This window comes from Indicator indicator, chromosome 7, assembly GCF_027791375.1.
Source record: "Indicator indicator isolate 239-I01 chromosome 7, UM_Iind_1.1, whole genome shotgun sequence".
NCBI lineage: Eukaryota > Metazoa > Chordata > Aves > Piciformes > Indicatoridae > Indicator > Indicator indicator.
The window spans coordinates 37,074,574-37,099,587 of NC_072016.1; the positions used below are offsets into that span (position 1 = coordinate 37,074,574).

Here is a 25,014-nt window from a genome sequence, read left to right on the forward strand (position 1 = left end):
CAACCATTTCTCTCTGTGTAACCATGTCTGTCTGCACAACCATTTCTCTCTGTGTAACCATGTCTGTCTGCACGACCATTTCTCTCTGTGTAACCATGTCTGCCTGGACAACCATTTCTCTCTGTGTAACCATGTCTGCCTGGACAACCATTTCTCTCTGTGTAACCATGTCTGCCTGCGCAACCATTTCTCTCTGTGTAACCATGTCTGCCTGCACGACCATTTCTCTCTGTGTAACCATGTCTGTCTGCACAACCATTTCTCTCTGTGTAACCATGTCTGTCTGCACAACCATTTCTCTCTGTGTAACTATGTCTGCCTGCACAACCATTTCTCTCTGTGTAACCATGTCTGTCTGCACAACCATTTCTCTCTGTGTAACTATGTCTGCCTGCACAACCATTTCTCTCTGTGTAACCATGTCTGTCTGCACAACCATTTCTCTCTGTGTAACTATGTCTGTCTGCACAACCATTTCTCTCTGTGTAACTATGTCTGTCTGCACAACCATTTCTCTCTGTGTAACTATGTCTGTCTGCACAACCATTTCTCTCTGTGTAACCATGTCTGCCTGCACAACCATTTCTCTCTGTGTAACCATGTCTGCCTGCGCAACCATTTCTCTCTGTGTAACCATGTCTGCCTGCGCAACCATTTCTCTCTGTGTAACCATGTCTGCCTGCGCAACCATTTCTCTCTGTGTAACCATGTCTGTCTGCACGACCATTTCTCTCTGTGTAACCATGTCTGTCTGCACGACCATTTCTCTCTGTGTAACCATGTCTGCCTGCACAACCATTTCTCTCTGTGTAACCATGTCTGCCTGCACAACCATTTCTCTCTGTGTAACTATGTCTGTCTGCACAACCATTTCTCTCTGTGTAACTATGTCTGTCTGCACAACCATTTCTCTCTGTGTAACTATGTCTGTCTGCACGACCATTTCTCTCTGTGTAACCATGTCTGTCTGCACGACCATTTCTCTCTGTGTAACCATGTCTGTCTGCACGACCATTTCTCTCTGTGTAACCATGTCTGTCTGCACGACCATTTCTCTCTGTGTAACCATGTCTGTCTGCACGACCATTTCTCTCTGTGTAACCATGTCTGTCTGCACAACCATTTCTCTCTGTGTAACCATGTCTGTCTGCACAACCATTTCTCTCTGTGTAACTATGTCTGTCTGCACAACCATTTCTCTCTGTGTAACCATGTCTGTCTGCTCATCCATTTCTCTCTAACTATGTCTGCCTGCACAACCATTTCTCTCTGTGTAACTATGTCTGTCTGCACAACCATTTCTCTCTGTGTAACTATGTCTGCCTGCACAACCATTTCTCTCTGTGTAACTATGTCTGCCTGCACAACCATTTCTCTCTGTGTAACTATGTCTGTCTGCACAACCATTTCTCTCTGTGTAACTATGTCTGCCTGCACAACCATTTCTCTCTGTGTAACCATGTCTGTCTGCACAGCCATTTCTCTCTGTGTAACTATGTCTGCCTGCACAACCATTTCTCTCTGTGTAACTATGTCTGCCTGCACAACCATTTCTCTCTGTGTAACTATGTCTGTCTGCACAACCATTTCTCTCTGTGTAACTATGTCTGCCTGCACAACCATTTCTCTCTGTGTAACTATGTCTGCCTGCACAACCATTTCTCTCTGTGTAACTATGTCTGTCTGCACAACCATTTCTCTCTATGTAACTATGTCTGTCTGCACATCCATTTCTCTCTGTGCAGCTGTGTCTGTTTGTGTACCCCTCTCTGCCCGTGTACCCCTCTCTGCCTGTGTAATCGAGTCTGTCTGTGTCGCCGAGTCTGTCTGTGTAACTATGTCTGCCTGTGTACCCGAGTCTGTTATCTCAGATTCTGGCAAAGGTCCCGCAGCTACTGCTGCTGGCTCTGAGTCAAAACTATCGGCAGCTTTCTCACAAACCTGAACTGTGATTTCCTGGTCACCGTAATCAGAATCAGAAACCAATTCCGAACCTCTCTGAGCTTTTCTATGTTTCCTCTTACATCTACGCAGGTCGTAAGAGCAAGTAGCCTTATGTCTTTCTTGACACAGTGCTATCAGCAGCCATATGATTATTCCAAGAAACAACAAAATTAAGGCTAGCACAAGATATCTAGGGTACCACTGGTTCCCAAGACCCTCTGTAGTTGTAAGAGGAGTAACAAACTCAAATGTGTCTGCTAGCAGATTCATAGTTGAGTTACCATATCTTCTAAGCCCAATAAGACCACAACAGAATTCAACAACATTCAGTAACTTGTTCTTAACCCAAAGAACCAATTTATATGCCACATATCTCACAATCTTGTCTATCATGCAGGAAACAGCCCATCTGTAGACAATCACACTCATAAAAGACAAAATTGAATGACTCAGAATCCAAAACATCTTCATTTTGCTTCCTAATCTGAGCAGAAATAAATCAAACAAGCAATCGAGCCCCACGTTGGGCGCCAAAAATAAAAAGTGTGTCGGTGTGAGCTGAAATTCCCCCCCCACCAACAATAACCAGGCTAGCCCAGTCTGGAAGCAAATGAAAGCTGTATTTACAAGCAGAGTCTAAATTCATGAAATGCAATGAATATGTACAAATATACAAAATTCACAACATTCACAAATATATACAATCAACAGAAAAAGCACAACCGATCTCCCTTTGCTTCCCCCCAAGGGGACCCTCCCAAAGGGGCCTCCCTCTCCCAGGAGCTTCCCCCCAGACCCCCCTGGACAGAGAAGCAGAGTTAGTTAAGCAGAAAGTTGTTAACTTAGCTGCCAAGGTCAGTGTGTTATCTTCAGCCAGAAGAGAAGAAGAAACAGCAGCCAGACAGCCCAGCAACTGCCCCCACTGCCGAACGCAGAATGTGCAGAGTGCCTACTTTGTTTTGGGTAATAGTTCTTAAACATTTCTATCTATCCAATGGAAGTGTTTAGAACAATCACTATTTTGCTTTCTGACACCCAATAGTGACTTATTTACATTCTTTCACTTTCTCTGTTCTGAACTTTGCAAGGAAAAATTAAAAAGACTGTTTCAAACCATCACAGGGACTAGACACCAGGCTGGTCACCAGAGCACAAGACTTTTGTGTCCTCTTCCTCCTCACCTTCCAGAGCAGGCTGCAAGGAGCAACCCTTCCCTGGGACACTCGGGGCAAGGCAGAGGGGGGAGTGGGTGAAGAGGAGGGGCCAGGGAAAGGCTGCCAAGCTAAGTAATTGGCTGCCTGCTGGTGAGAACTCTTAATTAGAAGCTTTTCACAGCTCCCTGCTTGTGTGGAGCTACCTTCTTTATTTGAATGGAGACAGACTGCAAGAAGCAAGCACCCTCCCTACGTGGTGGAGGCAATTAGAGGAGGGGGCTGCAAACAAACAGACCCACTGCCACCCCCTGCAAGGAGCCAGCCTGCAAACCTCATGGGGAAGAATTTCCTCCTAACATCCAATCTGAATCTCCCTGTTTCTAGTTTTGCTCCATTCCCCCCAGTCCTATCACTCCCTGACACCCTCCCCAGCTTTCTTGTAGCCCCTTTCAGATACTGGAAGGCCAACTTCACCTGATCCAGGCTGGAAACCAATAAATGGAGCATGGGGTTCCTACTGCAAACTGAGAAACACTCCTCAGATATCTCAAGGGATGTGAAGCTTCACCTGATCCAGGCTGGAAACCAATAAGTGGAGCACGGGGTTCCTACTGCAGACTGAGAACATTCCTTAGACATCCACAAGGGGTGTGAAACTTAGAATCATAGAATTGTCAGGGTTGGAAGGGACCTCAAGGATCAGCCAGTTCTAACCCCCCTGCCATGGGCAGGGACACCTCACACTACAGCAGGTTGCTCACAGCCACATCCAGCCTGGCTGCAAAAACCTCCAGGGATGAGGCTTCCACCACCTCCCTGGACAACCTCTGCCAGTCTCTCACCACCCTCATGGGGAAGAATTTTCTCCTAACTTCCAATCTGAATCTACCCATTTCTGGTTTTGTTCCATTCCCCCCAGTCCTATCACTCCCTGACTCCCTCAAAAGTCCCTCCCCAGCTTTCTTGGAGCCCCCTTCAGATCCTGGAAGGCCACAAGAAGGTCTCTTCAGAGCCTTCTCTTCTCCTGACTGAACAACCCCAACTCTCTCAGTCTGTCCTCATAGGAGAGGAGCTCCAGCCCTCTGCTCATCCTCATGGCCCTTCTCTGGACACCTTCCAGCAACTTCAGATACTTCTTGTAATAACTTCACCTGATCCAGGCTGGAAACCAATAAATGGAGCTTGGGGTTCCTACTGCAAACTGAGAAACACTCCTCAGATATCCAGCACTGGGGCGAGACCTCTTCATTTTGTTTATCAATGATCTGGACAAGGGGATGGAAGGCACCCTCAGTAAGTTTGCAGATGACACTAAGTGGGGTAGAAGTTTTGATCTGCTTGGAGGTGAGGGAGACTCTGCAGAGAGATCTGGCCAGGGTGGATCAATAGGCCAAGTGCCAAGTCCTGTCCTTGGGCCATGATACCACCATGAATGCTGCAGGCTTAAGGAAGAGTGGCAGAAAAGGACCTATTGGGCAACAGGTGGCTGAACAAGTCATTTCTCTCTACAACTACTTGAAAGGAGGTTGGGGTCAAATGGGGATCAGTCTCTTCTCCCAAGGAACAAGTGAAAGGGCAAGAGGAAACGGCCTCAAGCTGCACCAGGGGACTCTTAGGCTGGACACTAGCAACAGTGTCTTCTCCAAAAGGGTTCTGAAGCCCTGGACCAGGCTGCCCAGGACAGTGCTGGAGTCCCCATCCAGGGAGGAATTTCAAAGCCATATAGCTTGGAGTCCTGTTGGACAGCAAGTGATCATGGGACAGCAATGTGCTCTTGTGGCCAAGAGAGCCAATGGGATCCTGGGGGGCAGCAAGAAAAGTGTGGCCAGCAGGGCTAGGGAGGTTCTTCTACTCTACTCTGCCCTGCTGAGACCACACCTGGAATACTGTGTCCAGTTTGGGGCTCCCCAGTTCAAGAGAGACAGAGACCTGCAGGACAAAGTCCAAGGGAGAGCCCTGAGGATGCTTAGGGGACTTGAGCATCTCCCCTGTGAAGAGAGACTGAGAGCCCTGGGGCTGTTTAGTCTGGAGAAGAGAAGGCTGAGAGGGGATCTGATCAATGTCTCTCAAGAGCTGAGGGGTGGGGGTCAAGTGGAGGGGGCCAGGATCTTTTGGGTGGTGCACAGTGATAAGCCAAGGAACAAGGGATACAAACTGGAACACAGAAAGTTTCAGCTCAACATGAGGAGAAACTTCTTTCCAGTGAGGGTGACAGAGCACTGGAACAGGCTGCCCAGGGGGCTTGTGGAGTCTCCTCTGGAGCCTTCCCAAACCCACCTGGATGCATTCCTGAGAGGACTATCCCTAGGTGACCCTGCTTTGGCAAGGGGGGGGTCGGATTGGATGATCCCTGGAGGTCCCTTCCAACCCCTACTGTATTGCAGTAGCTGCTGTGCAGGGGGACACGATTTAGAGGTGGACTTGGCAGTGCTGGGGTTAACAGTTGGCTTGGATGATCTGACAGATTCCCACCCCAACCCCCTCACCTCCCACCCCCACCCCAGTCTGTGACTCTCAGCAGGGCACCGGCCGCAGTCGCTGAACAGATTGGGGCTGCTGCGTTTGGTAGAGGGAGTTATTTATCCCTGTGTGGGCGAAACCGCTTCCATTATCCTGCTTTATTAATTGTTAGTTAAGTAACGGGAAGGTGCCCCGAGCAGGAGATGAGTCCTCAGCGCTTGTCATTAGCTCAGAAACCAGCGGAAAGGAAAGGAAGTGAAGATAAACGATCCCCGGCGCTGCCCCGAGCACCGCAACCCTCCAGGGGAATTCACGGAGGGCTTTCGGCACGGGGAGAGGAGAACCGAGAAGGGCTGGCAACAGTCAGTCCGATTTTACAGCTCCGGGGTTTTTTGTCCCTTTGGGCAGGGACACCTCACACTCCAGCAGGTTGCTCACAGCCACCTCCAGCCTGGCTGCAAAAACCTCCAGGGATGAGGCTTCCACCACCTCCCTGGGCAACCTCTGCCAGTGTCTCACCACCCTCATGGGGAAGAACTTATTCCTTACATCCAGTCTGAATCTATCCATTTCTAGTTGTGCTCCATTTCCCCCCAGTCCTATCACTCCCTGACACCCTCCAAAGTCCCTCCCTAGCTTTCTTGGAGCCCCCTTCAGATCCTGGAAGGCCACAAGAAGGTCTCCTGGGAGCCTTCTCTTCTCCAGACTGAACAGCCTCAACTCTCTCAGTCTGTCCTCATAGGAGAGGAGCTCCAGCCCTCAGCTCATCCTCATGGTCCTTCTCTGGACACTTTCAGCACCTCCAGATCCTTCTTGTAACAGGGGCTCCTACTCTCCCTCAGCTTCAAACCATTCCCACTTGTCTTGTCTCTAGACACCCTTATGAAAAGTCCCTCTCCAGTCTTCCAGTAGGATCCTTTCAGGTATTGGAAGGCAGCTCTAAGGTCCCCTTGGAGCCTTCAGTTCTCTAGGCTGAACACCCCCAGCTCCCTCAGCCTATCCTCAAAGCAGAGGTGCTCCAGCCCTTGGATCATCCTTGTGGCCTTCCTCTGGTCTCTCTCCAACCATTCTTCTTACGAGGGGCACACCAGATCTGGATGCAATATTCAAGGAGCAGCAAAGCAACAAGCAATAAAGACACAAAGAGTCTCCCTCCAACCTCAAAGGCATAAACCCACCCAGGTGTCTCAGGCATTGTAACAGCTCCAAGATCTAAACAAGTACAATCCAACTACATGTTCAGCATCCACAGCTATTTCCCCCCCCCCCCCAAATCCATCTTCCAGTGCTGGCAACATTCTGTCAGCTTAGATTTAGAGGTTGGAAGAGACCTTGAAGATCATCAAATCCAACCCAGCACTGCCAGGTCACCACTAAACCTTCTCATCTTATCACTTGGGAGAAGAGACCAACCCCCACCTCACTCCCACCTCCTTTTGGGTAGTGGTAGAGAGTGAGAAGGTCTCCCCTCAGCCTCCTCTTATCCAGATTGAACACCCCCAGCTCCCTCAGCCCTCTTCTCCAGACCATCCACCAGCTTTGTTGCCCTTCTCTGGCCATATTCCAGTGCCTCAGCGTCCTTCTTAGAGTAAGTGACCCAAAAATGAACTCAGTATTCAAGCTGCAGCCTCACCAGTGCCAAGTACAGGGAGACAATCATTTCCCTACTCCTGCTGGCCACACTATTGCTGATCCACAGCAGGATGCTGGTGGCCTCCTTGGACACATGCTGGCTCCTGCACCTAGTCACAGTCCTGAACAGATAGCCCATCCAGTCCTATCCACAACCAACTCAACTACAAAGAGGAACAGGAGGCTCCCACCCATGTGGAGAGGAAAGCCCTGGAGCTGGAGGTGAGAGCAGGAATGCCTACAAGGAGCCAGAGCAGCAGAAGTCAGAATGCATTCATCAGATTTGGAACTCAAGGGGAAAAGCAGAGCACCATGACAGAGAGCAAGAGAGGCTCAGCCAACCAGCTCCAGTGCCACTGCACTGAGGAAATTTGACTGAACTAAAGCATTCTGGGTTATAAATCAGAAGAGGGAGAGTTCAAAAAGAAAGCCCAAACAGATACAGTTCCTCTTGTGCCTGCAAGCCATTTGCTTGGAACACTGATCTGAGGAGACTTCTTGCAGCACATCTGGCACTTGACCTGCAGTTCTGCACTGAAAAGAGGCCAGCAAGAAGGCTGCAGAGGGACTGTCTGCAAAGGCCTGCAGTGATAGGGATGAGGGGCAGTGGCTTGAAATTAGAGAAGAAAGGATTTAGATTGAGTGTTAGGAACAAGTTCATCACCATGAGGGTGAGGGAACACTGCAACAGGTTGCCCAGGGAGGTGGTTGAGGCCCCATCCCTGGAGGTATTCAAGGTGAGGCTCAACAAGGCTCTGGAGCAACCTGATCTGGTGGAGGATGTCCCTGCTGACTGCAGGGGGGTTGGACTGGATGAGCTTTGGAGGTCTCTTCCAACCCAAACCTTTCTATGATTCTCTGATCAAGTCCAACCACTCAGCTGGGAAGGTGAAAAGGACAGAGAGCAAGAGACTGAGACACCAGCAGCAGACTGATATCAGCTAGGAACAGGTTTGGTCTAACCTTGCACCTTGGAGCTGATACGGAACCACAGTCCCACAGTACATTAGAGGCTGGAAGGGACCTCCAGAGATCATCCAGTCCAACCCCCCTGCCAAAGCAAGATCACCTAAGGGTAGTCCAGACAGGAATGCATCCAGAGTCATTCAGCTGATCCAGGAGAACACAGAAGCCCCTGAGAATGTTCTCCACCCATGCAACTGTAGAATCATGCAGGTTGGGAAAGACCCTTGAGGTCCTCAGGTCCAACACTTAAGTCTCCCAAGCCCACCACTAAACCATAGCCCCAAGCACCACACCTAAACCACCTTTCAACACTTCCAGAGATGGTGGAACTCCACCACCTCCCCTGGGCAGCCTGAACACTCCTGCAGTGAAAAAGTTTGTCTGAATGCCTAGCCTAAACCTGATCTGCTCAGCTTCAGGCCATCCCCTCTTGTTCTGCCACTAATTACCTGTGAGAAGAGACCAGCACCAACCTCTCCATATTGTCCTTTCAGGTAGTTGTAGAGGGCAATAATGTCTCCCCCCCTCCCCCCCCACCCCCCCAGCCCTCCTCTTCCTCAGGCTAAACAGTTCCCTCAGCTGCTCTTCATCAGACTCATTCTCTAGGTCCTTCACCAGCTTAATTGCTCTCCTTGGCACCTGCTCCAGCCCCTCAATGCCCTTCTTGTATTGAGGTGCCAAGAACTGAGCCCAGGACTCCAGCTGTGGCACAATCACTTCCCTAACCCATGTCCTGCTCCCTAGGGAGGCAAACATCAGCAAATGAAGGCCCAATTCTGGTTCCTCCAGACAGAAGATCCAGCCCCAGATCACTTCTGCCCTGGTAGTTAGTTTTAAAAGAAATAGTAGTGGAGGGTTTGTTGACACACTTGGTGACCAAAGACCAGAGTTTCATAGAATCATTGAGGTTGGAAGAGTCCTCCAAGACCATTTAGTCCATCCAGCAACCCAGCACCTCCATGCCCACAAGGCTGGTTGATTGCCTGCAGGGACAGTGACTCCACCACCTCCCTGGGCAGCCTGAGCACCCTCTTCAGGAGTAAAAACCATTCCTGATGCCCAACCGAAACCTCCCCTAGAGCAACCTCAGGCTGTTTCCTCCTCCTCCGAGCACTTGTGCCTTGGAGAACATCTCACTCCAGCCTCCCTCCCCCCTCAACTCACTCCTCCCTCCCCCCCTCCTCAGCTCACTCCCCCCTCCCTCCCTCCCCCCTCAACTCACTCCCCCATCCCTCCCCCCTCAACTCACTCCCCCCTCCCTCCCTCCCCCCTCAACTCACTCCCCCCTCCCTCCCCCTCCCCTCCCCCCTCCCTCCCCTCCCCCTCCCACTCCCTCCCCCCTCCCCCCTCCCCCCTCCACCCTCCCCCCTCCCTCCCTCCCCCCTCCCCTCCCTCCCCCCCCTCCCTCCCCCCTCCACTCACTCCCCCCTCCCTCCCTCCCCCCCTCCCCTCCCCCCCCTCCCCTCACTCCCCCCTCCCTCCCCCCCCCTCACCTCCCTCCCCCCTCCCTCCCCCTCAACTCACTCCTCCCTCCCCCCTCCCTCCCCCCCCTCCCTCCCTCCCCCCTCCCCTCCCCCCTCCCCTCCCCCCCCTCCCTCCCCCCTCCCCCTCCCCCCTCCCTCCCCTCCCTCCCTCCCCCCCTCCCTCCCCCCTCACCTCCCCTCCCCCCTCCCTCCCCTCCCCTCCCCTCCCCCCCCTCCCTCCCCCCTCCCCTCCCTCCCCCCTCCCTCCCCCCCTCCCTCCCTCCCCCCTCCCTCCCCCTCCCTCCCCCCCCTCCCTCCCCCCTCCCTCCCCTCCCCCCTCCCCTCCCCCCCCTCCCCTCCCTCCCTCCCCCCCCTCCCTCCCCCCCCTCCCTCCCCCCCCTCACTCCCTCCTCCCCCCCTCCCCTCCCCTCCCCCTCCCCTCCCCTCCCTCCTCCCCCTCCCCCCCTCCCCCTCCTCCCTCCTCCCCCCTCCCTCCCCCCTCCCTCCCCCCTCCCCCCTCCCCTCCTCCCTCCCCCCTCCCTCCCCTCCCCCTCCCTCCCCCCTCCCCCTCCTCCCCTCCCCCCTCCCCCCCCCTCCCCTCCCCCCTCCCCCTCCCTCCCTCCCTCCCCCTCCCTCCCCCCTCCCTCCCCTCCCCCTCCCCTCCCCCCTCCCCCCTCCTCCTCCCTCCCCCCCCTCCCTCCCCTCCCCCCTCCCCCCTCCCCCTCCCCCCCTCCCCCTCCCTCCCCCCTCCCTCCCCTCCCTCCCCCTCCCCTCCCCCCTCCCCCTCCCTCCCCTCCCCCTCCCTCCCTCCTCCCCTCCCCCCTCCCCTCCCCCCTCCCCTCCCCTCCTCCCCTCCCTCCCCCCTCCTCCCTCCTCCCCCCTCCCTCCCTCCTCCCCCCCCTCCCTCCCCCCTCCCTCCCTCCTCCTCCTCCCCCTCCCTCCCCCCTCCCCTCCCTCCCCCCTCCCTCCCCCCCTCACTCCTCCCCCCTCCCTCCCCTCCCCCTCCTCCCTCCCCCCTCCCTCCCCCCTCCCTCCCCCTCCCTCCCCCTCCCCCCCTCCTCCCCCCCTCCCCTCCCCCCTCCCCTCCCCCCCTCCCCTCCTCCCCCTCCTCCCTCCCCCCCCCTCCCCCTCCCCTCCTCCCTCCCTCCCCCCCCTCCCCTCCCTCCCCCCTCCCTCCCTCCCCCCCTCCCCTCCCTCCCCCCCTCCCTCCCCCCCTCCCCTCCCCCCCCCCTCCCCTCCCCCCTCCCTCCTCCCCCTCCCCTCCCCCTCCCCCCTCCCCCTCCTCCCCCCCCCTCCCCTCCCTCCCCCCTCCCCCCCCTCCCCTCCCCCCCCTCCCCCCCCTCCCTCCCCCCTCCCCCTCCCTCCCCCCCCCTCCCCCCCCCTCCTCCTCCCTCCCCTCCCCCCCCTCCCCCCTCCCCCTCCCCCCTCCCCTCCCCTCCTCCCCCTCCCCCCTCCCCTCCCCTCCCTCCCTCCCCCCCTCCCCTCCCCCCTCCCCTCCCCCCCTCCCCTCCCTCCCTCCCTCCCCCTCCTCCCCTCCCCCTCCCCCTCCCCCTCCCCTCCCCTCCCCCTCCCCCCCTCCTCCCCCTCCCCCCCCTCCCTCCTCCCTCCTCCCCCCTCCCTCCTCCCTCCTCCCCCCCTCCCCCCCCCTCCCTCCTCCCTCCCCCCTCCCTCCCCCCCTCCCCCCCTCCTCCCCCTCCTCCCCCCCTCCCCCCCTCCTCCCTCCCTCCCCCCTCCCTCCCTCCCCTCCCCCCTCCCCCCCTCCCTCCCCCCCCTCCCCCTCCCCCTCCCCCTCCCCCCCTCCCCTCCCCCCTCCCCTCCCCCCTCCCCCTCCCTCCCCCCTCCCCCCCTCCCCTCCTCCTCCCCCTCCCCCCCTCCCTCCCCCCCCCTCCCCTCCCCCTCCCCCCTCCCTCCCCCTCCCCTCCCCTCCCCCTCCCTCCCCTCCCCCTCCCCTCCCCCCCTCCCCCCCCTCCCTCCCCCCTCCCCCCCTCCCCTCCTCCCCCCCTCCCTCCCCCTCCCCTCCCCCCCTCCCCTCCCCCCCCCTCCCCCCCCCTCCCTCCCCCCCCTCCCCTCCCCCCTCCCCCCCCTCCCCTCCCCCCCCTCCCCCTCCCCTCCCCCCTCCCCCCCTCCCCCCCCCCCTCCCCTCCCCCCTCCCCCCCCTCCCCTCCTCCCTCCCCCCTCCCCTCCCTCCCCCTCCCCCCCTCCCCTCCCTCCCCTCCCTCCCCCTCCCTCCCCCTCCCCCCTCCCTCCCCCCCCCCCCCCCTCCCCCTCCCCTCCCTCCCCCTCCCCCCTCCTCCCCCCTCCCCCCCCTCCCTCCCCCCCTCCCTCCCTCCCTCCCCCCTCCCCTCCCCCTCCCCCCCTCCCCTCCCCCCTCCCCCCTCCCTCCCCCCTCCCCCCCCCTCCCCCCTCCCCTCCCCCTCCCCCCCTCCCTCCCTCCCCCCCCTCCCCCCTCCCCCCCCCTCCCCCTCCCCCCCCCTCCCCCCTCCCCCCTCCCCCCCTCCCCTCCCCTCCCCCCTCCCCCTCCCCCCCTCCCCCCTCCCTCCCCCCCCCCCCTCCCCCCCCTCCCCCCCCTCCCCCCCCCCCTCCCCCCCCCCTCCCCCCCCCCCCTCCCCTCCCTCCCCCCCCCCCCCCTCCCCTCCCCCTCCCCCCTCCCCCCCCTCCCCCTCCCCCCCCTCCCCCCTCCCCCCCCCTCCCCCCCCTCCCCTCCCCCCCCCCCCCTCCCTCCCCCCCCCCCCCCCTCCCCCCTCCCCCCCCCCCTCCCCCCCTCCCCCCCCCCCCCTCCCCCCCCCTCCCCCCCCCTCCCCTCCCCCCCCCCTCCCCCCTCCCCCTCCCCCCCCCCTCCCCTCCCCCCCTCCCCCCTCCCCCCCCTCCCTCCCCTCCCCCCCTCCCCCCCCTCCCCCCCCCCCCCTCCCCCCCCCCTCCCCCCCTCCCCCCCCCCCCCTCCCCCCTCCCCCCCCTCCCCCTCCCCCCCCCCCCCTCCCCTCCCCCCCCCCTCCCCTCCCCCCCCCCTCCCCCTCCCCCTCCCCCCCCCCTCCCCCCCCTCCCTCCCCCCCCCCCCTCCCCCCCTCCCCCCCCCCTCCCCCCCCTCCCCCCCCCCCTCCCTCCCCCCCCCCCTCCCCCCTCCCCCCCTCCCCTCCCCCCTCCCCCCCTCCCCCCCCTCCCCCCTCCCCCCCCTCCCCCCTCCCCCCTCCCCCTCCCCCCTCCCCCCCTCCCCCCCCCCCCTTCTCCCCCCCCCCCTCCCCCCCCTCCCCCCTCCCCCCCCCCCCCTCCCCCCTCCCCCCCTCCCCCCCTCCCCCTCCCCCCCCCCTCCCCTCCCCCTCCCCCCCTCCCCCTCCCCCCCTCCCCTCCCCTCCCTCCCCCTCCCCCCCTCCCTCCCCCCCCCTCCCCCTCCCCCCCCCTCCCCTCCCCTCCCCCCCCTCCCCCTCCCCCCCCCTCCCCCTCCCCTCCCTCCCCTCCCCCCCCCCTCCCCTCCCCCCCCCCCCCCCCCTCCCCTCCCCCTCCCCCCCCCTCCCCTCCCCCCCCCCTCCCCCCCCTCCCCTCCCCCCCCTCCCTCCCCCCCCTCCCCCCCCCTCCCCTCCCCTCCCCCCTCCCCCCTCCCCTCCCCCCCCTCCCCCCCCCCTCCCCCCCCCCCCCCTCCCCTCCCCCCCCCTCCCCCCTCCCCTCCCCCCCCCCCTCCCCTCCCCCCCCTCCCCCCCCCCTCCCCCCTCCCCTCCCCCCTCCCCCCTCCCCCTCCCCCCCCCTCCCTCCCCCCTCCCCTCCCCCTCCCTCCCCCTCCCCCCTCCCCCCCTCCCTCCCCCCCCCTCCCTCCCCCTCCCTCCCCCCCCCTCCCTCCCCCCTCCCCCCCTCCCCTCCCCCCTCCCCTCCCCCTCCCCCCCCCCTCCCCCCTCCCTCCCCCCTCCCCCCTCCCCCCTCCCCCCCTCCCCCCCTCCCCTCCCCCCTCCCTCCCCCCCCTCCCCCCTCCCCCCCCCTCCCTCCCCCTCCCTCCCCCCTCCCTCCCCCCTCCCCTCCCCTCCCCCCCCTCCCCTCCCCCCCTCCCCCCCCTCCCCCCCTCCCTCCCCCTCCCCCTCCCTCCCCCCCTCCCCCCTCCCCTCCCTCCCCCCCCCTCCCCCCTCCCCCCTCCCCCCCCCCTCCCCTCCCCTCCCCTCCCCCCCCCCCCCTCCCTCCCCTCCCCTCCCCCCCCCCTCCCTCCCCCCTCCCCCCCCTCCCTCCCCCTCCCCTCCCTCCCCCCCTCCCTCCCTCCCCTCCTCCCCCTCCCTCCCCCCCCCTCCCTCCCCTCCCTCCCCCCTCCCTCCCCCCCCTCCCCCCCCTCCCCCTCCCCCCCCCTCCCCTCCCCCCTCCCCCCTCCCTCCCCCCTCCCCCCCTCCCCCCTCCCCTCCCCCCTCCCTCCCCCCTCCCTCCCTCCCCCCTCCCCCTCCCTCCCCCTCCCCCCCCTCCCTCCCCCTCCCCCCCCCCTCCCCTCCCCTCCCCCCTCCCCTCCCCCCCTCCCCTCCCCTCCCCCCCCCTCCTCCCCTCCCTCCCCCTCCCCCCCCTCCCCTCCCTCCCCTCCCCCCTCCCCCCTCCCCTCCCCCTCCCCTCCTCCCTCCCCTCCCCTCCCCCCCCTCCCCTCCCTCCCTCCCTCCCCCTCCCCCCCCTCCCCTCCCCCCCCCCTCCCCCTCCTCACTCCTCCCCCTCCCTCCCCCCTCCCCTCCCCCCTCCCCCCTCCCCCCTCCCCCCTCCCCTCCCCCCTCCCTCCCTCCCCCCCCCCTCCCCCCCCTCCCCTCCCCCCTCCCTCCCTCCCCCCTCCCCTCCCCTCCTCCCCCCTCCCCCTCCCTCCCCTCCCTCCCCCCCCCTCCCCTCCCCTCCCTCCCCCCCCTCCCTCCCCCCTCCCTCCCCCCCCCTCCCTCCCCCCTCCCTCCCTCCCTCCCCCTCCCCCTCCCCCTCCTCCCCTCCCTCCCCCCTCACCCTCCCCCCCCTCCCTCCCCCCTCACCTCCTCCCCCCCCTCCCCCCTCCCTCCCCCTCACTCCTCCCCCTCCCTCCCCCCCCCCTCCCCTCCCCCTCCCTCCCTCCCCCTCCCCTCCCCCCCTCCCTCCCCCCCTCACCTCCCTCCCCCCCCTCCCTCCCCCCCCTCCCCTCCACTCCCCCCTCCCTCCCTCCCCCCTCCCTCCCCCCTCCCCTCCCCTCCCCCCCTCCCTCCCCCCTCCCTCCCCCCTCCCCTCCCCCCCCCTCCCCTCCCCTCCCCCCCCCCTCCCCCCTCCCCCCCCCTCCCCTCCCCCCTCCCTCCCTCCCCTCCCCCCCTCCCTCCCTCCCCCCTCCCCCCCCCTCCCCCCTCCTCCCTCCCCCCTCCCCTCCCTCCCCCTCCCTCCCTCCTCCCCCCTCCTCCTCCCCCCTCCCTCCCCCTCCCCTCCCCCCTCCCTCCCTCCCCCCTCAACTCACTCCCCCCTCCCTCCCCCCTCAACTCACTCCCCCCTCTCTCCCTCCCCCCTCAACTCACTCCCCCCTCTCTCTCTCCCCCCTCAACTCACTCCCCCCTCTCTCCCTCCCCCCTCAACTCACTCCCCCCCTCCCCTCCCTCCTCCTCACTCCCCCCCCCTCCCTCCCCCTCACCTCACTCCCCCCTCTCCTCCTCCCCCCTCACTCCCCCCCCCTCTCCTCCTCCCCCCTCAACTCACTCCCCCCCTCCTCCTCCCCCCTCAACTCACTCCCCCCCTCTCCCCTCCCTCCTCCCACTCACTCCCCCCCTCCTCCCCTCCTCCCCTCAACTCCCCCCCCCCTCTCCCCTCCCTCCCTCAACTCACTCCCCCCTCTCTCCCTCCCCCCTCAACTCACTCCCCCCTCTCTTCCTACCCCCTCAACTCACTCCCCCCTCCCTCCCCCTCCTCAACTCACTCCAGCCTCCCTCCCTCCCCCCTCATTACTCACTCCTCCCTCCCTCCCCCCTCAACTCACTCCAGCCTCACCTCAAGGAGCTGTAGAGAGCAATAAGCTCTCCCCTCAGCCTCCTTTCCTCCAGGCTACACAATCCACTTTCCTCAGCTGTTCACCCCAAGAATCATGCTCTAGATTCTTCCCCAGCTTTGGACATGCCACAGAAGAGGAAATGATCTCCGAAGAATTAGTGGCTCCTATTTTGGTCTCTGCAGCACATGCAGTTTGCCCTCCTAGCTGCAGACACAGCAGGAGAGCTGCAGCACCCTGAAGCCATCTCCACAGCTCAAAAGAAGCCCTGCCCAAGGCAAGGTAAAAAAAAAAAAAAAAAAAAAAGCAAGCTGTTTTTGGAGCAGTTTCACAATGTTTGTTCAACTTTCAGGCTCTTAAGCATCTCTTACTCCACCTTTCACTCTATCCCTTCCAAAAGGCAGCAATAAGCACTGCTTCATCTGCATCCTGCAACACAGGAATCCTAGATCCAATCTCATTCCCCAAAGGATTTCTTGGTGAGGGCAAAAGCAGTCTGCTCCTGGCCCCAGAGGGCTTCACAGCCACCACAGCTAGCTCAGTCCTTTCCCTTGCATGTGCAACTCAGGCTGAAGCAGAAGAATTCCTTACTAAAGCACACTGAGAAGATCATTAGCTACAAGCTACTTCCCCCAACCCCCCTTTTGCCCCAAACTTTCCTTACCTGCTGTCCTGAGTTCTCGAGTTGCCTCTAACTTCTTCACCTTCCAGAAGCCAGCAGAAAACTTCAGCAGGGCCTCCCTGCTCCTTTTCAGAAGTTCCTGCAGCTGTGGAACTGCTCACAGATGGCCCTAATGAAGGCAGCCCAATGAGGCCTCCTTAACAAGATCCATTGAGTTGAGTGGCTCCAGGTGTAGCTTTCAGATTGCTGAAGGGGCTTCCCCTGCTGCAGCTTCCCAGGGGGTAGGCACTCCACGGCTAAATGCTTTATCAGGTGAGGAATGCTTTGTAAAGGCTCTCTTTTCCTGCACCTAGCTGGTGCCTTTGAGGTTAGAGAAGTGATTTGAAAGTGGCAGTGGAAAAGAGAAGAGAGAAGAGAAAAGAAAAGAAAGGAAAAGAAAAGAGAAAGAAAAAAGAAAGGAAAAAGAAGAGAAAAGAAGTGAAAGGAAAAGAAAAGAGAAAAGAAAATCAAAGAAAGAAAAAGAAAAGAAGAGGGAAATGAAAAGAAAAAGAGAAAGGAGAAGGAAAAGAGAAAGGAAAGGAAAGGGAAAAGAGAAAAGAAAATCAAAGAAAAAGAAAGGAAAAGAAAAAAAAGGGAAAGGAAAAGAAAAAGAGAAAGGAGAAGAAAAAGGAAAAGGAAAGGGAAAAGAAAGGAAGGGAAAAAGGAAGGGGGAAAGGAAGGGAAAAAGGAAGGGGGAAAGGAAGGGAAAAAGGAAGGGAAAAAGGAAGGGAAAAAGGAAGGGAAAAAGGAAGGGAAAAAGGAAGGGAAAGAGGAAGGGGAAGGAAGGGAAAAAGGAAGGGAAAGAGGAAGGGGAAGGAAGGGAAAAAGGAAGGGAAAAAGGAAGGGGAAGGAAGGGAAAAAGGAAGGGAAAGAGGAAGGGGAAGGAAAGGAAAAAGGAAGGGAAAGAGGAAGGGGAAGGAAGGGAAAAAGGAAGGGAAAGAGGAAGGGGAAGGAAGGGAAAAAGGAAGGGAAAGAGGAAGGGAAAAAGGAAGGGAAAAAGGAAGGGAAAGAGGAAGGGGAAGGAAGGGAAAAAGGAAGGGAAAGAGGAAGGGAAAGGAAGGGAAAAAGGAAGGGAAAGGAAGTGAAAAAGGAAGGGAAAGGAAGGGAAAGGAAGAAAAAAGAAAAGAAGAGGAAGGTAAAAATGGAAAGGAAATGAAAAGAGGAGTTCTCTGTTCCTTGGTACCACCTAACGCCTCAGAGGTAGAGAATCTTTGGGTGAGGTGAAAGGAGATAGCCCAGAGAGAAGCTTTCCCTCATATTACCTCAGGGCTGATAATCTGGGTGATTACTTCGTCACAGGACTCTTTCTCATGGAGGATTTATAAGGGTTTTATATGAAAATACAGGAGCTGGTATCAAAAGAAATTTGTTTGGGTTTTTCTTCTCCCTCTCCCCCCCCCCCCCCTCCCTACCTCTGGGATGCTGATGCTCTGTGCCCTAATCTCTCCTGAGATGGGAAGAAGGCTGCCCAGGCAGCACAGGCACACCTTGCCTCTCACTTTTCCTATCAAATAACAGGATTGTGGATTTGCTGAGGTTGGAAGGGATCTTTAAGATGATCCAGTCCAACCCTTGACCCAGCACTGCCAAGTCCACCACTAAACCATGTCCTTCAGCACCACACCTAAATGATGGAGGGCTCTGGAATGCCTCCAGGAGTGGGGACTCCACCACTGCCCTGAGAAGCCTGGTTCTGATACATCTTTCAAAGCAGAAATTTTTCCTCATATCCAACCTAAACCTCACCTGATGGAATTGGAGGCCATTTCCTCTTGTTCCTTAGGAGAAAAGACCAACCCCCACCTTACTCCAAACTCCTTTCAGGGAGTTGTAGAGAGCCAGGAGGTCTCCTCTCAGCCTCCTTTCCTCCAGACTAAACAACCCCGGTTCCCTCAGCTGCTCCTCAGAAGATTCTCTGGCTTCTCCCTGTCCATCCTGGCTGGCTCAGCCCTTGAACTGAGCTTATCTGTGCTTAATAAACAGATATTTTTTCATCACCTCTGGGCAGCTACATCTGTGTCTGTCTAACTCCATCCCCATGCAAGTCTCCTCTCCAGGGTCCTGGAGGGGTGAAGAGCTGCACTGCAGTGAGTTCATGCTACAACTTAAGCAAGGATGGAGCTTAACTGGCTGAGAGGTAGAACCAGGTAGGGATGAAGGTACATTAGCAGTGGAGGCAGAGTGGGGTGCAGGCCAGGCAGGCAAAAAAAAAGGAGCTGGCCCCAACATGGGTTTGATGTGTGGACCACTAGATGGATGAAGAACTGGCTTGGTGGCAGCACACACAGAGTGGCTGTCAATGGCTCCATGTCCCAGTGGAGGCCAGGGACAAGCAGAATCCCTCAGGGATCAGTGCTGGGACCAGGCTTGTTCAAAATCTTTGCTGATGACATGGACAGAGGCATTGAGTGCACCCTCAGCAGGTTTGGTGATGACACCAAGCTGTGTGGTGCAGCAGACAGGCTGGAGGGAAGGGATCCATCCAGAGGGACCTGGACAGGCTGGAGGGAAGGGATCCATCCAGAGGGACCTGGACAGGCTGGAGAGGTGAGCCCAGAACAACCTCATGAGGTTCAACAAGACCAAATGCAAGGTCCTGCAGCTGGGTCAGGGCAATCCCAAGCACAAATCCAGGCTGGGCAGGGACTGGCTGGAGAGCAGCCCTGAGGAGAGGCACTTGGGGGTGCTGGAGGAGGAGAAGCTCCACATGAGCCAGCAGTGTGCACTTGCAGCCCAGAAAGCCAAGCAGAGCCTGGGCTGCAGCAGGAGAAGTGTGGCCAGCAGGGCCAGGGAGGGGATTCTCCCCCTCTGCTCCATTCTGCTGAGACCCCACCTGGAGTACTGTGTCCAGTTCTGGAGCCCCCATTACAGGAAGGATCTGGAGGTGCTGGAAGGTGTCCAGAGAAGGGCCATGAGGATGAGCAGAGGGCTGGAGCTCCTCTCCTATAGAGACAGACTGAGAGAGTTGGGGTTGTTCAGTCTGGAGAAGAGAAGGCTCTGAGGAGACCTTCTTGTGGCCTTCCAGGATTTGAAGGGGGCTCCAAGAAAGCTGGGGAGGGAATTTGGAGAGTGTCAGGGAGTGATAGGACTGGGGGGAATGGAACAAAGATGGAAGTGGGGAGATTCAGGCTGGAAGTTAGGAAGAAGTTTTTCCCCATGAGGGTGGTGAGAGACTGGCAGAGGTTGCCCAGGGAGGTGGTGGAAGCCTCATCCCTAGAGGTGTTTAAGGCCAGGCTGGATGAGGCTCTGAGCAACCTGCTGTAGTGTGAGGTGTCCCTGCCCATGGCAGGGGGGTTGGAACTGGCTGATCCTTGAGGTCCCTTCCAACCCTGACAATTCTATGATTCTAACTCTTCCTCTTGCTGATGCTAAAACTGCTCCAGAAGTGCTTTTGTCTCTCCCGTCCACTATGCTTTTGTGAGAGGCAGGGCCCAGAAAGGTAGGCAGGGTGAAAAATCAATCAAGATTTGTCAAATACACTGGAGGACTCCTTTTTATGAGATAAGTGCCTTCAGAGGAAGCGTTGGTAGACACCTACCACATGTTCAGCCTGCTTAGTGGCAGGGCATGCAACATTCATCACTGTCACCTGGAGGGGCCAGCTTCCAGCTGAACCAGCTTCAAGGCTTCTTCCTCCTGCAGCCATCCTCTCCCCTTTCCCCCTCCCTGTCCACCAGCAGGGAGATGAGTTGCACTTGCAGACCTGGGAACCTGCAAACCAGGCTGATGCTCCTGGCAGCTGCCATCCCAGACTGTCATGTCTTTGGTGCTGAGCTGCTCTCTGTGCTCCAGCTGCTTGCACCAAACAGACTCTCATTTCATGCAAGACAATTAGCAGTGTGGGCCCAAGGGGTGCTAGAGATGTCTGCTGCCTCCCCCTCCCAGCAGGTGAGCTTCAGGACCTGCTGGCCCACTGCAGTGGGACCTTGCCCTTAGAAGCAGCCAGGAAAAGATGAAGCAATCACCTTGGTGAGAAGAAAAGGAAAAGGAAAAAAGGAAAGGGAAAGGGAAAGGGAAAGGGAAAGGGAAAGGGAAAGGGAAAGGGAACTCTTCTCAGAGTAATTATCAGCAGTGAGTGAAGATGACAGAGACCTGCTGGAGAGAATCCAAGGGAGAGCCAGGAAGATGATTAGGGAACTTGAGCATCTCCCCTGTGAAGAGAGACTGAGAGTCCTGTGGCTGTTTAGTCTGGGGAAGAGAAGGCTGAGAGGGGATCTGATCAATGCCTATCAATATCTGAGGGGTGGGGGTCAAGTGGAGGGGGCCAGACAAGGAACAGTGGATGCAAACTGGAACACAGAAGGTTTCAGCTCAACATGAGCAGAAACTTCCTTCCAGTGAGGGTGACAGAGCCCTGGAACAGGCAGCCCAGAGAGGTTGTGGAGTCTCCTTCTCTGGAGACTTTCCAAACCCACCTGGATGCATTCCTGTGTGGACTACCCTTAGGTGACCCTGCTCTGGCAGGGGGGTTGGCCTGGATGATCTCTGGAGGTCCCTTCCAACCTCTAATGTACTCTGATGCTGTGAAGGTGATTTGGTCGCTGCTCACTCAAGAGCCTGAGCTCTGCTGAAAAAGCATCTTGAGAGCAGGAGCAGATCATGGGAATCCCACAGCAGCACTGAAACAGAAAAGCCTGTGAGGACCTGAGTTGTCTAAGTGAGTGTCAGAAGGGGGGGGAAAAACGTGATGTGCTTCCAGGACACATCTCCAGACTCCTCCACCTGCCTCCTGCTCCCTGGAACGTTTCTTACTGTAGTGCATCGTTTGCTGCTCTGAGGCTTTGCTGTGTCTCACACTCAGCCAGCCTGAAGATGAGGGAGGGGACTTCATCCAAGCAAGCTGAGGGGACAGGCCTGTCCTGAGGGATATTCATAGAACCATAGAATTGTCAGTATTGGAAGGGACCTCAAGAATCATCTAGTTCCAACCCCTCCCTGCCATGGGCAGGGACACCTCACGCCAGAGCAGGTTGCTCAGAAACACATCCAGCCTGGCTGCAAAAACCTCCAGGGATGAACTCCTCTTGTTCCCACTGGCAGGCTGAGATTTTTATTAATATTGTTGCTATTATTATTATATTTATTATTGTTATTGTTGTTATTGTTGTTGTTATTATAATAGTTGTTGTTGTTGTTTTTGTTGGTTGTTGTTGTTATCTTACTGGGAATCTTGTTCCCACACTCTAACAGCCTGAGCTCATAGAATAGAATCATAGAATCAACCAGGTTGGAAAAGACCTCCAAGTTCATCCAGTCCAACCTATCACCCAGCCCTAAGCAATCAACTAGACCATGGCACTAAGTGCCTCATCCAGGCTTCTCTTGAACACCTCCAGTGACAGTGACTCCAACACCTCCCTGGGCAGCACATTCCAATGGGCAATCTCTCTCTCTGTGAAGAACTTCCTCCTAACACCCAGCCTAGACCTCCCCTGGCACAGCTTGAGGCTGTGTCCTCTTGTTCTGTTGCTGGTTGCCTGGGAGAAGAGACCAACCCCCACCTGGCTACAACCTCCCTTCAGGTAGTTGTAGAGAGCAATGAGGTCTCCCCTGAGCCTCCTCTTCTCCAGGCTAAACACCCCCAGCTCCCTCAGCCTCTCCTCACAGGGCTGTGCTCCAGACCCCTCCCCAGCTTTGTTGCCCTTCTCTGGACATGTTCCAGTACCTCAATATCTCTCTTGAATTGAGGAGCCCAGAACTGGACACAGCACTCAAGGTGTGGCCTGACCAGAGCTGAGTACAGGAGGAGAATAACCTCCCTTGTCCTGCTGGCCACACTATTCCTGATCCAGGCCAGGATGCCATCGGCTCTCCTGAGTTATGGGTCTCAGCTCTGATTTTCCTGGTGGACCCTGGGTTAGCCAACACTGGGCAATGCCTGCTAGGTTAAACACTGCACCTAGGGAGTGGGCAAGGCTGGGTTGTGGCAGGAGGCATGGACTGCACTGCTAAGACCAGAAAGAGAGAGAGATATGGCTGGGAAGGAATAAAAAGACCTTATTTTCAGGTCTTAAAGTCAGTTACCAGCTGTAGATATTAGCTTCAGCTAGGAAGCAAATTGTCCTAAGCCCTCCTGCCACAGGGCTCTGCTCTGCGCTGCTGCAGCTGGCACCAGGGACACAGAATGGGATTAGAGAGACAGAGTCCTAACCCAGACCTGCTCCTTGCAGCAACCACTGTCTCACAGGATGTCAGCAGTTGATGCCAGAGATCATCAGCTCCAACCCCCCTGCCAGAGCAGCAGCACTTAGGGTAGTCTGCACAGGAATGCATCCAGGTGGGTTTGGAAAGCCTCCAGAGAAGGAAACTCCACAACCTCTCTGGGCAGCCTGGTCCAGGGCTCTGTCACCCTTACTGGAAAGAAGTTTCTCCTCATGTTGAGCTGAAATCTTCTATGTTCTAGTTTGAACTCATTGTTCCTTGGCTTATCACTGTGCACCACCCAAAAGAGCCTGGCCCCCTCCACTTGACCCCCACCCCTCAGCTATTGAGAGACATTGATCAGATCCCCTCTCAGCCTTCTCTTCTCCAGACTAAACAGCCCCAGGGCTCTCAGTCTCTCTGCACAGGGGAGATGCTCAAGTCCCCTAAGCATCCTCATGGCTCTCCCTTGGACTCTCTCCAGCAGGTCTCTGTCTCTCTTGAACTGGGGAGCCCCAAACTGGACACAGGACTGCAGCTGTGGTCTCAGCAGGGCAGAGCAGAGGGGGAGCAGAACCTCCCTAGCCCTGCTGGCCACACTTTTCTTGCTGCACCCCAGGATCCCATTGGCTCTCTTGGCCACAAGGGCACATTGCTGTCCCATGGATCACTTGCTGTTCACCACCACTCCAAGGTCTTTCTCTGTGGAGCTGCTTTCCAGCAGGGCAGCTCCTAACCTGTCCTGGTTCCTGTTATTACTCCTCCCCAGATGCAGGACCCTGCACTTGTCCTTGTTGAACTCCATGAGGTTTGCCTGCAGCCAGCTCTCAGCCTGTCCAGGTCACCTTGGATGGCTGCACAGCCTGACAGCTGTCAGCCAACCCCCTCCCAGTTTTGTATCATCAACAAACTTGCTGAGGGTAATCTCAATGCTCTCAGCCATGTCATTGATAAAGATATTGAGCAAAGCAATGATGACACCCATTGCAGGAAGAGATGAGAAGCCCTTCCAAAGGTCCCTGGCCAGGCAAGATTGTATGCCTGCAGGGGGACTTGATAGAAAAGGAGAGAACAGGGAAGAGAGGTGGGTAACAAGGGACATTAAACTTCTCTCCCACTCCTCCAGCCACCAGTAGAAAAGTTGTTGAGTCAAGAGGAGCAGCCACTCACTCTTGCTGACCCAGGCTCTCTTTGCTGGCACAGCACTTCCCAGGCAGGGCTTGCTCTGGCTTTATTTTCTTCCTCCCCTCTCAGCCCTTCACAGATCTTCTTCCCCTGCCTCTGTAGAGCTTTCAGCTAGAAGGCTGAAACAGCAGCGTGCTGTCCTTACTGGGCAGCCCTTCCCCATAGCCAGCCCTCCAGGTGATCAATGATGGTGCTCAAACAGAATCCCAGCATGGGAGAGGTTGGAAGGGACCTCTGGAGGTCATCTAGTCCAAGCTCCTAGCTAAAGCAGGGTCTCCTAGAGCAGGCTGCATGCCTGTGCCATGGGTGCACACAGCAGTGATGAGGTGAAGGATCTGGAGGTGGTGGAAGGTGTCCAGAGAAGGGCCATGAGGATGAGCAGAGGGCTGGAGCTCCTCTGCTATGGACACAGACTGAGAGAGTTGGGGTTGTTCAGCTTGGAGAGGAGAAGGCTCTGAGGAGACCTTATTGTGACCTTCCAGTATCTGAAGGGGGCTACAAGAAAGCTGGGGAGGGACTTTTGAGGGAGTCAGATAGTGATAGGACTGGGGGGAATGGAGCAAAAGTAGAAATGGGGAGATTCAGATTGGATGTCAGGAAGAAATTCTTCCCCATGAGGGTGGTGAGACCCTGGAACAGGTTGCCCAGGGAGGTGGCAGAAGCCTCACCACCATGGCCACTAAACCATGTCCCCAAGGGCCATGTCCACACCTTGTTTTGAACACCTCCAGGGATGGTGCCTCCACCACCTCCCTGGGCAGCCTGTTCCAATGCCTGACCACTCTTTGAGACAAAAAAGTCTTCTTAATATCCAACCTAACCCTCCCCTGGTGCACCTTGAGGTCAATTCCCCACTTCCAAGTCTATCTCCTGATGGACTGTGGCAGAAGTGGATTGTTGCATGGTAGAAATCATATCAAAAAATGCTTCTGACTTGTGGGTGCAGGAGGTTCAGGGGGGTGAGGAACAGGGGGGTGGTATCTTTTGGCTCTCCCTGGTTCCAAAAAGGAACAAGCCAGGATGAGCTGAGGCCTTGTGATCATGTAGAGGGCACGCAAACACCTTGGGATGGGTACTAAGAGGGAATCTGTCACTGTCTCCCAGCTCTGAGTTACCTCCTTGCTGTCTCCCTGCTGATCCCCCCAACCAGAGCTGGCAACAGGGAAGCTGAGCCCCTTCCATCACCTACTCCAGTGCAAAATCAAAGTAAGTTGTTCAGTGGCAGCTGCTTCTCCCCAGTCCCTCTGCTCTGAAGCCAGAGATTGATCCAGAACAAAGCAGGAGCAGAAGATAAAACAAACAAACAAAAAAACCCACAACAAAACCAATTCCTAAAGGCTTTGGTTACAGATATTTATTTGCAGGTACTCACCAATTCCTTGACTACTTCTGCAAACCCCCTTCCAGCTTACTGCAACCCCCTCACTGCTCAGCATTGCAGGGAGAAAGGAGTTTAGCTCCACAAAGGGAGCTTCC

The 25,014-nt window shown here is 58.3% G+C and overlaps 3 pseudogenes; all 3 read left to right on the forward strand.

Moving 5' to 3' along the window:
• The first annotated feature begins 9,442 nt into the window (after positions 1-9,442).
• On the forward strand, positions 9,443-11,119 carry LOC128967824 (basic proline-rich protein-like; annotated as a pseudogene).
• A 44-nt stretch (positions 11,120-11,163) lies between these two features.
• Positions 11,164-13,428, forward strand: LOC128967811 (basic proline-rich protein-like; annotated as a pseudogene).
• A 134-nt stretch (positions 13,429-13,562) lies between these two features.
• Positions 13,563-25,014, forward strand: part of LOC128968319 (basic proline-rich protein-like) — a 177,917-nt pseudogene continuing 166,465 nt past the window's right edge.